Consider the following 12,050-nt stretch of genomic DNA (forward strand, 5'->3'; position numbering starts at 1 on the left):
ACAACTTTAATTACACAATAGTGAGGAAAGATGTTTAAATGAGACTGTTAGAAATGTGGTCTCTAGTTGGCAGTCAGTTTGCACCCTGTCCAAGTAGGGAGCCCCACTCTAGTCAGGAGAAGGGAGGTATCCAACTCAAGTAACCCCTGCTCACCCCCTGGGTAGCTTGGCACAAGCAGTCAGGCTTATCTCAGGAGCAATATGTAGAACATTTGCACATAACACACAGTAACAGTGAAAACACTACAAAATGATACCACACCAGTTTTAGACCAATAGCCAATATTTATCTATGCATAACAAGACCAAAATGAGAAAAATCCAACATACAGTAATAAAGCTATGGTTTTTCAAGAATTAACTTAAAAATACAGTTCCTTGAAGTTGATAGCTCCACCTAGGGCTATCACGGTGTTGTGATCAACAAAACCAACAGTTCAGGCCGGCTGCGGCGTCGCGGGCCAGCTACAGTGTCGGGAAAACCTGCACACAGTACCTTGGAATTGCATGAGGTTGTGATCCTCGATATGAGATCCTGAGAGCGGTGTCATTAGCGTCGTGGTGTCAGTTCCAGAGTGGGTGCCGGGATTGTCGGGCCTTTGAAGTCACATGCATTGAGGATTGAACTCCAGGCGGGAGTGCTGGTGAGGATGGCGTTGGGGCTGCGGTATGAAGCGGGGCAGTGCAACGTGCGGTGTCACCAGGTCACGGTCAGGCAGCATCGGCATCGTTGCTGAAGGACTGTCATGGGTAGGCCCATGTCAGCTGTGCGGCGCGGGACAGGCTCCGTGCAGTGTCCACGGGTCGCGGTGCAGACAGGGATGTCTGTTGACGACACTGGAGTCGATGGTGCTGGTGTCGGTGGAACAGGCCTGTGGTGCAGGATGGGACAGTGCTTTGTGTACCTCACGAGTGGTGTCCACAGGCCTCGGTGCCAGTGTCAGCAAGATCGTCGTTGTCGGGGATACCCAGGTTGCGGTGTGAGCAAGGCGATGCCGGAGTGTGGGGCCCACAGGTCAAGGTGCGAGCAGCAGCTCGTGCCTGCGTCAGATGATGGTGTCGGTGAGACCAGGGTTGCGGTGCGAAGTGGGGCAGTGCAGCTCTGTGCGACGTCGGCAGGTCACAATGCAGGCCAGTGGCATAGTTGACAGCATTGCAGTGGTTTTTCTTCTTGAACAGCACAAAACGCACAGTTCCCAGTGCTGTAGGAAGACAAAACTGAAGTGTTTGATATCCCTGAGACTTCCAACAGGAGGCAAGCTCTACTCCAAGCCCTTGGAATACTCTCTCAAGCAGGATACACAGCAAAGTTCACCCTTTGCTCTCTTTTACAGCAGAAGCAGCAACTGCAGGCCAACCCAGCAAAGCAAATTCACGGGCAAAGGGATAGTACTCCTCCTCCAGCTCTTCAGCTCTTTTCCTTGGCAGAGGTTCCTCTTGATCCAGAAAGATTCTAAAAGTCTGGGGTTTTGGGTCCAATACTTAGACCCCTTTCTGCCTTAGAAGTTGGCAGTGGGAGAATGCAACTCGTCAGAACATTGGGAGATTTAAATGCTTCTGTTTGGGATAAACACAAGAAAAGAGAGGAAAGGCACTGAATCAAGAGGAAACAACAGAAATAGACAAAAAGCCATACAGACATGAACAAGGGGCTCACCCAAAGCCCACTCTATATGTTGTATTGGGAACAATAGGTCTTCTTACAGTGGCCGAGCCCTAAAAAAATGATGTCCTTTCAATTGAGAGGGACTTGCTTTGTTATTAAATTGCTGCAGGTTGTTTCTTAAGGGGCAAACTCATGCAATAGATGACAAAGAGGTGCTGCCTTAAGAACATGTTTAAATGGGAGTCAATCTGCCCTTTTTATTTCATGGACAATGATCAGTTTAACTTAAGAAAATTGAGGCTTTAAAGACACTAACATTCTCCTATTTTGACTCCTGCAACTTTAACCAGTTTTACATTTGAATTTATTGATGTGTTTTGCAAATACTTAGTTCTGTCATGCAATTTTTCAAAAGCTTTTTATTCCATAAAATGGTGGATTTCTTGATAGATGTGTCCATCCTGACTAGTTGCTAGTTTCTGGTTCATTGGTGAATGTTAGAAATTGGGTTAATGTTTGACTGGGGTGTGAGCCCTGATTAGGCAGCAACCACAATCCTAGTCAAGGTGAGGCACAAACAATTTCAAATTATCCTGTGCTCACCCCTTGGTAGATTGGCACACAGCAGTCAGGCGTAACTCAGAGGCAATGTGTAAAGTATTTGTGTAACACTTCAAACAGTAACAACACCACACAACAGTGACAACACCACACAAAAAGAGCCCACACTAAGGGCCTTATGACGACCTTGTCAGAAATGTGACAGATATCCCATGCGCCTTATCATGATCTCCATAAAATATAATGGAATTATAATACAGCAGATGGGATACCCCGTCACATTTGTGATGGAGGAAAAGCCTCTTTCAAGGTCATAATAAGGCCCCTAGTAACAAATATGGAGTAAAATATAATACATTAAACAAGACCAAAATGAAAATATTCCAATCAGTAGAACCAGAGTTATACATTTTTTAATAAATGAACTGCAGTATAGTGGCCAAAAGCATGAAGTGCCAGCAGCGGCTATCTGGTTACTCTGGACAGGGTTAAATCCAAATAGTTTATTTTGCCAGGTTGAAATGGCAGTTTAAAACTGCACCTACATGCTCTACAATGGCAGGCCTGAGCCATATTTAAAGGTCTACTTACGTGAGTGGCACAATCGGTGCTACAGGCCCACTAGTAGCATTTAAGTTAAAGGCCATGGGCTCATGTTGTGCACTTTACTAGGGACATATAAGTAAATTAAACATACCAATTGGGGATACCACAATATATCATGTTTAGAGAAGAGAGCACATGCATGTTAGCAGAGGTCACCAGTGGTAAAGCGTGCAGAGTCATAATACCAGCAAAAACAAATTCAGCAAAAACAGGAGGAGTAAGGCAAAATGTTTGAGGATGATCCTGCAGAAAGGGCCAGGTCCAAAAGTGAGAATTTTCTGTCCTAATTGTCAGTCATTTTTTATTCCTTTATTATTTGTTTATATTTTTGCAAATAGCAACCTTTTCTAGTAATCTTGGTTTGATTATTTCTGGTGTTACAGAGAGGCAGATTTCATATGTTCTTTGCTAAGTGGTTAACAGGCCATCTAGTGTAGGTGATCACCTTGTAGGCTTTATACTGGATTTATAGGCCTTTCTCCTCATTTGGATTTGTGCAACTCGTTGAGCTGGAGGCTTTTATCACCACTTGTTCTTTACCTTGAATGCAAGAAACCCCTCTTTACTTTCTAGCTCTCTCATCTGTAACAGAAATGCATTAAGTGCTTCAAATAATTTCATGTGATAGTCCTTCTATAGTTACCTTTAAATGTATGTGGTCCCCCTTCCTATTCTTCTTGTTCTCTGCAGATAACTGGAAGCTCCCTCTTTCCTCAATATACAGTGGCTTATTACTTATGATGTCTAATACTCCGAGTATCTTAAGACCTTACATCTTTGTCATTTTCTGTAGTTATTAGAACAAAGGTTTCTGCTTCTGTATGATGTGGTGTTGCTTTGCCAACCATTTTCTGTAGGCTGTAATTACTTTCTCTATGCTTCTCAGTGTTCAAAAGGTGGAGTATTTTATGTCTAAAAAGCACACTCAATTACCACACTTTCCGTCACAGTCATTATCCTATGCATGCACTGTACAAACTAATCAACCTTTTGTTATTGCAGCAGCTATTTTTGAATGCTTTTGTCATGACAGCTTGACCCTAATATTGCCTTCTAATTGTTTTGGTTTATCAAGCACATATACCACACCAACAGCACAACAACCAGAACTACTACACCATCACCAATACCACTGCACCATCAAGACCATCAATATTATCTGCTAGTAATATCACGACTAATACAACTATCAATACTACCCCCAAAAGCAACAATACCCATACCACCATTACCAATACCACAACCAGCACCAATTCTACTAATACCACTACCACTTCAAATTCAAAATACCTCCAATATCACCAACACAAGTACCACCATCAACTATGCCACCCCCACCAAAAGTTCGCCATCACTAAACCACCAATGTCACCACCATCAATAACACAATACCCTTACTGTCAATACCACCAAAACCAATACCACCATCAGAATACCACCCATTCCACCCACTAACACACCATTATCATATCACTAACAACACTATTACCACGGCTACCAAGCATTAGCAAAGCTTATAGGTCTGACCTTTATTGTGCTATTGTATGGAAACAACATTTCTGTATGCCTGTGTTTGCATAGTTTGTCGCATTATACACATACCTATGGGTTTTGCCAGTGCTAGTTCGTCTTTCAGACAAATGTACATAAGAAACAGGTAAGGTTAATGTTATATGGTACTTTGTACAAATTAGCCAATGTAACATTAGTAGTGACAAAGGGCCATATTTATACTTTTTGACGCAAAACTGCGCTAACTCAGTTTTGCGTCAAAAAATTTAACGCAGGCTAACCCCATTCCAACGCGCCAGCCGGGTGTCATATTTATGGAATGACGCTAGCCGGCGCTGCTGCCTGGTGAGCGTAAAAAAAAATTACGCGAACCGGGCAGCACTGGCGTAGGGAATAATGGGGGTTGTGTGTCAAAAAATGGTGCAAGTCAGGTTCGAGTCAAAAATGTTGACGCTAACCTGACTCGCGTCATTTTATGACGCACAACCACCATGGAAATGACTCCTGTCTTAGCAAAGACAGGAGTCATGCCCCACTGCCCAATGGCCATGCCCAGGGGACTTCTGTCCCTGGGCATGGCCATTGGGCACAGTGGCATGTAGGGGGGCCCAAGTTAGGCCCCCCTATGCCACTTAATTTTTTTTTAAAAAATACTTACCTCTACTTACCTGTACTTACCTGAGATGGGTCCCCCCATCCATGGGTGTCCTCCAGGGGTGGGCGAAGGTGGCAGGGGGTGTCCCTGGGGGCATGGAAGGGTACCTCTGGGCTCCTTCCGAGCCTACAGATCCCTTAACGCCTGCCCTGACCAGGCGTTAAAAAATGACGCAAATGCAGCTGCGCGTCATTTTTTAAGGCCAGCCCCCTCCCGTGCGTCATTTTTGCACGGGAGTTTAAATAAGGCGCAAAGGCCTTAGAGTCATTTTTAGCGTGGAAACGCCTACCCTGCATCTCATTAACGCAAGGTATGTGTCCACGCTAAAAAATGACGCAAACTTCAAGAATTTTGATGCTAGATGGGTCTAGGGTCAAAGTATAAATATGGAGTTAGCTTTGCGTCGGATTTGCGTAAAAAAAAACGACGCAAATCCAGCGCAAACAGAGTATAAATATGCCCCAAAGAATCTTAACGACATAGGTAATTGTTTAACTATCGGTTGCTGTACAAAGTAGTTTTCCTTTGTGTGTGTGGCAGATTCGCAACATTTTACGGCTTTGGTAACATTTCATGGCTTTGGTAATTGAATCTTCGCTTAAGGTGTTATAATCCTTTAGGTCTTTGTGAATTTGAGGTTTATTATATAGATACGGGTCATAATCTGCATGTTGTTCTTCAATTTCAGCGAGAAGTGAAGTTTCTGGTTTTGGTCTTCCGTGGATTATGGGCACCACGATTTTTGTGATATTTATCTCTTTGCCACTGTGTTCTCTACACCCTCTAAGATGCTACATTTAGTTCAGGAAGTGATGATTGTAACATAAACAGACGAAAACCCCGCAGATGGTGACTGATGATTTGCTTTTTTCATTTTAATATTGACATTTTTTTTTTAAATGTTATCGAGGCTTTTTATTAGATATTTTGCTAATGATTCAAGGTACTGAGTTGTGGGGAATCACATTGTATTTTAAAGGAACTGGAACTGCTGTATATCTTTGGGGGCTTTAAGTGATTTAACTGTGGGCAATTAATTGCGAAAGCGGTAGGTTTTGAACTAGCTGACTCCCTTATCAGTCTAGTCCTCATGGGAAGGGGACATAAATACAAGGGCCGCGCAAAATGTACACCAAAGGCAAGTTCATCTGCCCCTGTCCTCGCCCGAAGGAGACACAGGAAAACAGTAGTTACCTACTCACATGAACCCCACACTCATAATAAATCTCTGTGTTGGAGAGGTTCCCCAAGAATGCTAGAGGGACCGTTGTGTTGCCTTAAATGCAAATGGCTGGCTAACAATGGAGCAATTTACGGGCGTACCAAAGTTTGACACAGAGACTATTTTAAGTTGTTTGTGTTTTAATGCGAGTATTTCAATGCTAGATCCTTGTTGAAACATTGGATTGAGATTTTGGATTTGATTTTACACTTGAAACCAGATTTGGTATTTATTAACGAAACTTGGCTGAAAGCATCTACTCTTCCTGATATTTCAGTGGCCATCCCTGCATGATACAAGCAGGGCCGGCTCTAGGGCAGTGCGCCCGTTGCCACCGCACCGGGTGCTGACTTCAGGTGGAGGCACCGTGTTTGCAGGATATATCATAGTTTTAAAAGCTCCTGCTGCAGCATTCCTTGTCTTCAGCAATTTTCGGGCAGCAATAAATATGTCAAGATAATTCTGGTAATTAATGTTCTGCCTGGAGAGAGAACAGAGTTTTTGCTAGTGGGCGTTTTAGGATAGGGCAGAGGGTTAATATGCCTGCTGCAAAGAACGCGCAGCCCACAAAGTAGGAATAATGCAATTAGGTCAGTGGATTAGTACTTTTATCAGAGAGGTCATCTTGTTCCTAGCAGTTTATAAATTAAAATCCCTATAAGGAACAGTAAGCTATTAAGTGTCATCAAAGAACTGCATGCTTACTGCAAGGTATAGATTAGAGCATTATGATTTTTCCCCAGTCTTTCATTATCCTAATTTTGCAAAAAAATGGTTCATTTGGGTAGAAATGAATTCCTATTATTAAGGAGAACCCCCAACTATGGTGTTACACTTTAAATTCTGAGTTTCTCCAGACCAAGCACTTTTAAGCTATACAGCCTACAAGTATGGACGACATGCACCTTGTAGTCCTCTGTCTTATGTAACTTTTCTTATACACTGAATTACACACCTGTGATTGTTTGTCTCTGTGTAATGTGTGTGCAATGTAGAGTGCTCTGACACCCTACAATGGCATAAGTGGCGCTATAAAAGAAATTAAATGCATCTGAGAGACAGTGGTTATGGAGGCTTGAGGGGCACTGTTAAATGGTGGTAGTGAGGGAATCTGTGGCGGAGGTGGTCATTGGGGGTGCCAACATGCAGAGTCTCAAAGGGCACCACCAGCGCTAAGGACGGCCCTGGGTACAAGATACTGAGTTGTGATAGGTTTGACCACCCAGAAGGGGGACACTGCTATTATTTTCAAGGACTCCCTTTCTTGTGATGTGGAACTCAAGTCTATGTCTAAGGACTCTGAGATTTTAGCCCTCCACCTCACCCATAAAGATCGTAAGCTGTTTGGAGGCCCAGTCCTTTATAGATCCCCTGGATATGACCCACAGTTTTCTAAACACCTTCTTGCACAATTAACCTCACTAAGTGTAAAGCACGAATATTACATAGTTATTGGAGATTTTAATTTACAGTTTGAAAAGAAAGGCGAGGATGGGTTATGCAGGCAATTGGAGAGTGATATCAGTATACTACAACTTAAACAATGGGTGTCTGGTCTAAAGCATAGCGCAAGCCATACACTAGACCCTGCCCTCTCCAATATCAAAACTGTCACTTGTCTGGTTACTGCCCCACAAACTTGGACCAATCATTTTCTAATTTGGCTTGTAGCCACACTCCCTAGTGACTAGTCGCCCAGTAGACCCCGCTTCGATGCCAAAGAGACTTTGGAGCTGCATAACTGAGGAAACCTTATCCAAACATTTCATTCTCCCACAGAAGGCGATGCAGAAACCTCTTATTAAGCAAATTACATTTTTAAACGCAGCATTTATATAAACACATTAGCTTCACGTGCTCCTCTGAAAGCTATTCAATCCTCTAGAAGGCATCCCTCTAAAAAATGGTACTCTGCTGAATTAAGAATAGCCAAAAGGAAATGCAAAAACCTCAAACAGAAGTGGAGGTTTTCTAGAAATAAAATAGATCATTTTGAATATGAAGAACTAAAAAAATACCATAAGGCTCTGAGGAGAGCCAAGAAGGACTATTTATCAGACAAATCGAAGAAAATACCAGCTCTTAAAAAGAAATATTTAAAATGGGGAATGAGCTTGCTGAGCCGACCTGTCTTTCTCAATCGTTTCCCCCAACTAAAGCCCTCTGTGAGGAATTGGCAATTACTTCACAAATAAAATAGACAAGATATATTTATGTTTTGAGGCTCAATCTCCCCTAGATGAGTCTCCCTGGTTTTCTGTGGGCCCCATCCAGATGCCATCGCTTACCTAGGAGCCTTTGAACAATTTACAGAAGAACAGGTCTAAAAGCTGATGGCAGAGATCAAATTGGGCTCCTCTTATGTTCCTTGTTCGCATTTCATTTATTCTCGGGTAGCTGCCACCCTTTGCCCCTATTTCACACAGATTTTTAATCAGTCCCTGGATGAGGCTACATATCCAGAAGTCTGGAAGGAAGTGATCCTTTTACCCTTAGCCAAAAATACAGCAATCGATGTCTCTATCTTTTCCAATTATTGGCCTATAATACTCCTTCCATTTATGTCAAAAATTCTGGAAAAACTAGTGAACAAGCAATTGATTATTTTTGGAACACAACAATTTATTAGACCCTTCTCAGACTGGTTTGCGAGCCAATAATAAAACCAAGTCCACGTTGTTAGGTGTTCTGGATGACATCAGATTGATAGTTGATCAGGGCAAGGTCACTGCCCTGATCCTACTTGACCTACCTGCGGCTTTTAACTCTGTCTTGCATAGTCTGCTGATTACCAAACCTTATGACATGGGCATACATATTTTAAAGCCCTTAAATGGTTTGACTCTTTCCTAAAGAAGAGATCATTTTCTGTTCAGCTCTGTTCTTTCCGTTCCTGCAACCCACAAATCTGAATGTGGAGTTCCACAGGGCTCCTCTTTGAGCCCTACCATTTTAATGTCTATGTGGCTCTATTATCAAAACCTGAAAGGAAATGGGACTTTGATGTGTGCTTCTGTGCTGATGACACCCAGTTGATTATTTCACTGGGTGAGAAATTAGACCATACTCGATGCAACCCATGTGAGTGCCTAACCATGGATGACTAATCACAGTTTGAAATTAAATGCAGATAAAACTGAGATCCTCCTATTCGATGGGGCTCGCTCTATATGGGATGTCTCTTGGTGGCCAGGTTTGCTGGGGAATATGCCCACCCCTAAGAAATTGGCCAAAAACCTTGGGATCATTGTGGATTATGTTCTTTCCATGCAAGACCATGACAAAGCCACTTGTGATAAGTGGTTTGGCATTCTCAAGCTCCTTAGAAGGCTGTTTAAATGGATACTGATTGCCTGGTGTTAAAACATTGTCCAGGCTTTGATTGCTACATTGTCTTTTGGACTATGGCAATGCCCTTTTTGTGGGTACGGCGGACTCCCTTTTCACAAGATTACAGGTAATTCAAAATGCTGCTGCCAAGCTAATCTGTAACATGGACAGATTCAGTTCTGCTCCGGCGTATTTGAAATCTCTACACTGGCTTCCAATGTGGAAAACAGCTGTTTTTAAACTTTTATGCCATGCTTATAAGGCCTTTCACAACACTACAGGCCAGAGTTGAATTTTAGAAGCCCTCACGCGATTTGAGATCCAGCAATCTAGCCATAACCAAGGCCATACATAACAGAAAAGCCAGAGCTGGTGGACGTTCTTTTTCGCATTCGGCGACACCCCAGTGGAATTCCTTACCTCTGAATCTCCACCTCACTGACAAAGCAATGTTCAGTTTAGAAAGAAAAACATGTAGGCATTGTTCTTGCAAAACTGTTTTAGTGTGGGGCAGCTGCAATATTCATTCATGGGTTATCACTCAGTGCAGAGATAAAGGGCCTGATTTAAGGAAAGTGGTGCTGCACCCAGTGCAGCGCCACCTTCCTTACACCCCTTAGTCTCCCCTAACGCCACCATGTGTGCACCGTATCTAAGATACGGCACACCATGGCATTAGTTAGGGGAACTAGAGTCAAAATGTTTGTCGCTAGTTCAGAGCTTTGCAGTATTAGTGTCAAAAATGTTGACGCTAATCCTGCAAAGCCCATTGAGGCCCATTGTAATTAATGCTCTGAGCAGGTATTAAAAGTGCCCAACAAATGACACAAAGGAACCTTTTAGATTTCTTTGCACCATTGTTTCGCCCCCCCTCTAACAGGAGAACGTCTCCTTTGTATACACCATGCCTGGTGCAGGCATAATCTAGTGCAAAGGGTTACAAAGTGCCGCAATTCATGCTTTGCACCAGTTTGTAAATTTGGCATAGCGATATTGGCCTCGCTGGGCCACATTAGTATTTAAAAGAATTACGCTAATGTGGCTCAAGGAGGCGCAAGGGTCTCCTAAATCAGCCCCAAAGTGTCTTATAAGGATGTCACATTAGCTGTAAAAAGGTGTGCATCACTATGACCTCACATTTGGTTGACAGCACACTGAAGTGAACAATGATCCTTAGTGCAAGATCAGTTTGACTATGGAAACCCATTAGGAACAAAACTCACATTTGAGTGCAAAATAAATCACTTATAATTGCAAAATAATTTAAAGTCCGAAATTACTAAGGGTGCAAAGTCCACAAAATCACATAAACTAAATTGGGCCATGCTATGGAGAAAGCTCTCAAGATTAGGTATGCCAAGTATCCTGTTAGATCTGGTGATGACCCTCCATTCCTCCACTTGGTATAGGGTGCTGTTAGGTGGTAATAGAGGCTTGTCTCAAAAATCTCAACCCAGAATGGTTTAAAACAAGAGTGTATGTTGGTACAGCTGCTGTTTTCCCAGTATATTTCAGACTTACCCAGCTATTTGGCCAGGAGTGAGGGTTTTGCCCCTAAATTGGGGGGAGGCCGATAATCTGTTTAATTTATGCTGATGATATAATCATCTTGGATCACACCCCAAAAGAGTTAAGTAATCGCTTGCAGGCCTTACAGCGGTTTACAGAGGCCCATTCTCTAAAAATAAACTGCTCCAAAAGTAAAATGTTGTGCTTCCATGGTAAGAAGAAATTTAAGTATGATAACTTCTGCTGGTCATTGGGAATACAGAAGCTACAAAGGGTAAACTCGTACCTTTTTTTAGGAAAAATAGTTTGTGGGAACCTCTGAGACAGGGTGCACACAGAACATAATGTAGGCAAGGTGCAATCTCAAGCTAATGGCCTGGACACACTCTATAGGGTGACAGGCAGGAGACACTTTAAACACCGCTTGGAGGCATTCCAGGCAAAGATACCACCCTCTCTACGCCATGGTTTTGAGCAAGTAGGAGTCTCTAAAAGGTTTTTTTTCAGATAAGCCAGAGGGCCATGTCCTTAGAAAATTAACATCTGTTAGCTTGGCTTCCTCAGCAGCAATTTTAAGGCTAGAGATGAGTCTAGGAACCACATTTGTGCAAGGTCTGGCTGGGGTTGTACGCTGGGTGGTTAGTTTGGAGAGGAGTGATGACGATTCTTTGAGGTCTCTGCTAAAGAAAGAAATCTTGGCTGGCAGTAGGGCAAAATATACTATTGGTAGAAAGTTCACTTGTGCACTAGATTTGCTATATTTAGATCCTGATTTTAGTTTTACACTTTCTCCGTTACAGCTAAAAACCAACCTTAGGCAAGCAACTTGGTCGGCAAGCTTTTGCTTGGATAGAAAGGCCTGTGGACACAGGCAGGGTTTCCAATCTGTATTAGATTCTGTACTATTGAAGAAAATGCAACCCTAACTTATATAGATCCTACCACATGGGATTAGATGGTTCTGGCACCTATTGTAGGAAAGTAGCCTCTTTCTAGCCTTGTTACCCCCACTTTTGGCCTGTTTGTGAGTATATGTCAGGGTGTTTTTA

Source organism: Pleurodeles waltl, chromosome 10 (genome assembly GCF_031143425.1).
Source record: "Pleurodeles waltl isolate 20211129_DDA chromosome 10, aPleWal1.hap1.20221129, whole genome shotgun sequence".
Classification (NCBI taxonomy): domain Eukaryota; kingdom Metazoa; phylum Chordata; class Amphibia; order Caudata; family Salamandridae; genus Pleurodeles; species Pleurodeles waltl.